Raw genomic sequence first — 4,178 nt, forward strand, 5'->3', positions numbered from 1 at the left:
ATATTTGGTTACGAGTCTCGCTCTCTTGGTTTTGACGCTCTCTGTTTTTGGTTGAACTAAAAGAATTTTGAGTTCTGGGAACATGAACATCCTGGGCGGGGCCTAAAGGCGAACAATGTAAGACGTTTCCCTATTGGTTAGCGCTGACTAAAGCAGCAGACTCTGATCCCTCCCACCTCTGAACTTCTGCTCAAACTGCAGGGCTTGCCGCGTCGCTTCAGTGAGGAGACATCAACTCTACAGAAGAAAGGAGGTAACACCGAACGTGAATGGTAAGTATCGGTAATCTTCACAGATTTACAGTTCAACAGTTGCTAAAGTGTCCATCCTTTTTTCAAAGAAGAAAGTTTTACACAATTTAGGAAGACAGTCGATTATCTTGTGTGCCGCGTCCTGGTTAGCATAGCACGCTAGCTAATGTTAGCATCAGGTAAAGTGCATAAACTGGGCTTGTGTAATGTTTGCCTGTCTTTATGTTAAATCCGTTAACTAGTGCACCTTTGTCGAGTTGCATTAAGCGTGGCAAAATACCAAATGTATGTGATGGAAATAAATGTTAAGAAACTGTTACCTTCGTGTGTGAACTAACTAGCAGCGACGCTAAGGTGGGGAAACACAGCAGACCGCTGCGCTACAGTATCATTACGTCCATGTTGATCTACACCACACATGTCACATGACTGTACAATCATATTATTTATTTCCCGAGCACATAATCAGTGCTGTAGATAAGGGGAGACAATGTAACATCTAAATATATATTTTCTTCTAGATGCAAAATGGAAAACCAAACTGGTAGATCACAGGCAGAGGTAGGATGTTCACATAATTTCTATCTTTTTTTATTAGTGTTAATAAATGGCTATCTGTCTGGTATTTAGATCATATTTTGAATTATATGTAATGTACCTTTTGCTGTGTTATGTTATATTATGAAATTAAATTAGCGTTCTCCTAATTCCCTACTCTAGTATGACCAGCAGAGGGTGATTGAAGCAGGGCAGCACATATTGGCATTACTCAACAGAGCAATTCCTCAAGCTCCTAGAGAGGGTCAGAACCTGAGAGTGGAGAGACCACCAAATGTTGGGTCAGAGATGGTCAGGTAGAAAAGCGTTTTTCATTCTTTTTGTTTTAAGGGTCAGGTGTATTTACTTAGCTATATTTCTGTAAGTCAGTTTCTTTAATGGTTTTTAATTATTCTATTTGATGTATTTATATTTTTTATTTATAATAAAGTCATCTGCAGATTTTAGGCATTCTTATGATTAGCAAATAGAATTATATTAATGTAAACATGTTATGTATTCAGTGGCGCAGGTCAGATACAACAAAAAAATACCCCCAACTAGACCACCTTGACCAACGCCCTTGTACCTGTAGCCTGTTTCTATTCCACAGCAGGATTTTTTTTTGCTTCAATAGTTTAGCACATTTCTTCTCCAATCTTTATTCTTTTTAATATTTAGCTTAATTTTTAAGAGGCATTTTTCTTACGGGAAAAATGTATTCTCGGTTCTAATTATTACAGTGTTTCTACATTGCAGACGTTTTAACTTTGTTATTTTACTTGAAAATCTACAGATCATTCCCTGGCTTTTTTAAAAGAGGTAGCAAAAGCAGAAATGATCTGATGAGGCCCAACAGTACATCAGAATTTGCAAAAATGTGGAAGCCACTGGAAGTAACTTTTCTTTTTGTTGGCTTCAAAAAATGACACCATCCCTATCTCTTCTGTTGAGCTGGAACATTTGCAAGCAGGACTTTGTCCATCACCTCTGATCTGACGCATACAGAGGTGATCAGAATTTAAGCAGCTGTGTTTTTGCTTTCAATTGGTTCTTTTAGGGGGATCAAGTCCTGTATATGCTGTTGTCTTAACATTTTCCATATCTATACATAAAATTGTTACTGTTGACATGAGTTATTTAACACCAAGTTTTTATATATAGTTATCCTGTTTATTGAGATCTACCTACCCTCAGATGCTGGATCTAGAGGACAGATGGTTGATATACAAAGCCGCAGGTGGGCTTCCAGCCATCTTTACATATTTCAGCATTGGTTTATTCTACTCCTAGAATATTTGTGAAACTTCTAAACTTATTGTCTTGTGTTTTAAAAGGTAGGAATGGAAGGTGAAAAATGTATCCTGTCCCGTTGGAGGCAGAGGAATACACGGGATCTCTCATCAGAAGAGCATCAAGTGGGGGGAAGTACTTGCTATACTTAATGCCCCTCCAAGATGAGTTGGATTTAACACCCTTGCCTGCAGATTCACCTGAATTTGCTCTTATGCCAAAAGCTGCTTGTAAGAAATGCAATGCCTCTGCAAATGCTGGCCTTGCACATTGAAAAATGCAGTGACTTATCAAGCTCAGACAGTGAGGTAAATAATGTGGTTGGGGTATCAAGGTTGCAATTGACCCAATTTTAGATGTAAATGAATGCTGTTTCTGTATTCAGGAGGCAGATGTGATGTACATAGAGAACACTGCCTCAAGCCTAGCCTTTACCAACAGAGCTGTATGCTCAGAATCACCAGATCAACATCATTCTCAGCAGGTATATTATATGTTATCAATAAAGAAAGAAGTTGTGTTTTAAAACAGCAGCTTTAACACTGTGGTTACATTGATTTTCATATCATTCTTACAAAACAACCTCCCCTTCTTCACTCTTTTCAACTCAGGAAATGAACGTGCCTAATAATTATGCACATCTTGATAGTATGTTAGATTTTATATAGGCCAGACCCTCATTCAAGTTTATGTTGCTTGGAAATCTGAATTTTATTTTCTAAATAATCACGTACCAAATATTTGTGAACTGTTATTAGTTCAACCTGTATAAGCCATCTAGACTGTAGATGGATGTAAATTGTAATATCTTAAACTCCCTTTCAAATGTGTCATATCCAGCTAATGTGATTTTCTGTCATTCCTCTTACTTCATTTTATATTATGTAATTAATTTTTTTTTCAATGCATGGTTCCTTAAAATTACAATTGTATATTTTTGTATTTTCTATACCACTCTTCCTGTTTAGATGGATGAAATCAAATGTCCATTGTGCAACAAATGTTTCCCGTTGTTAGACACAGAAGGGCGTGCCAGCTTCTGCGGTGAAAGATATTAAGCAACCAGATTTGTTTATATGGTGATGTGTGGTATTTTCATTCATGTTTTTATGTGCTTTGTAATAAACAATATTTGTTCCTCCTTGGTTTTTATTGAACTGTATATAAAAAAATAAACTATAAGAATAAGAATTTATATGATAGTTCATTTTTATGTTTTGTTTTAGAGTGGACCAGTATCTAAATCAAGCAGATGGAAATGAGACAAATCTGGATCATATTTCTTGGTAATCAATCTGTTTCCTTTTATTTTAGAAACTTCTTGAAAGTAATAATTGTTTTTATGAATGTAGAGTAATTTAAGATGTTCGCTGGGCAGCATCACAGGTGGACACCAGCAAAACGTTTGAAATATGTGTTTCAAGAGACAGTGTGATTGAAAGAGGATTTCGGCTTTGGCAGCGTCAAAAAATGGTGGTCCAGTGAACCGTTTGAAAGTCTCCTTTCTAGGAGCTCTCAGAAAGGAGTTTCTTACAAGTACGTCTGTCGTTTTATGTGATGTTGAATAGTGTGTACAGCAACATGAACCGAGTTGTGTGCAAGTTATGTGAAAATCTGAAGCAAAGTGCAGATGTTTTATTTTTCCTAAAACCTCGTTTTTTTGCCCTTTTGATCATTCCAAATACCATGAAAATTAGTATGCTATGTTGTCTATAATGTAACTTATTTTGTTTTCATTTGATTTGGTCTATAGCTATGGTTGCAGGGATTGAGAATATAATGTTTGAGGGTGACAGTGAGAGGGGCAAAATACTAAAATACTCTCTCAACGACCTTGATAAACAGCTGTTCAAGTAGGTTTTTCACTTTTTATTAATTTCATAATCTGAGATACATTCTTATTTTAAAATATGAGAAAATGTAAAAAACACAAAGTATAAACCTTGAGACATATAATGATGAGACTACCCCTATGAAGAAGGCTTTTGACATTTAAAAAACATGTGTTAAGGTTTAAAACACCAACATTGTGACTTCAGGTGATGGAAAGAAAACAAGGCGTAGTATGCTTTGTGAAAGGTCAACCTCAGCTGATTG

The 4,178-nt window shown here is 36.2% G+C and overlaps 1 long non-coding RNA gene across 2 annotated transcripts; it reads left to right on the forward strand.

The window, feature by feature from the left end:
* Positions 1 to 200: 200 nt before the first annotated feature.
* LOC124867551 lies at positions 201 to 3,209 on the forward strand. Of its 2 annotated transcripts, none has more exons than XR_007038099.1 (5): positions 201 to 272; positions 773 to 812; positions 972 to 1,105; positions 1,585 to 2,028; positions 2,126 to 3,209. It is a non-coding gene; the product is annotated as an uncharacterized LOC124867551 (long non-coding RNA). The 2 variants fall into 2 exon arrangements; XR_007038098.1 differs by having other exon boundaries at positions 1,953 to 2,028.
* The last annotated feature ends 969 nt before the right edge of the window (positions 3,210 to 4,178 follow it).

Source organism: Girardinichthys multiradiatus, chromosome 4 (genome assembly GCF_021462225.1).
Source record: "Girardinichthys multiradiatus isolate DD_20200921_A chromosome 4, DD_fGirMul_XY1, whole genome shotgun sequence".
Classification (NCBI taxonomy): Eukaryota; Metazoa; Chordata; class Actinopteri; order Cyprinodontiformes; family Goodeidae; genus Girardinichthys; species Girardinichthys multiradiatus.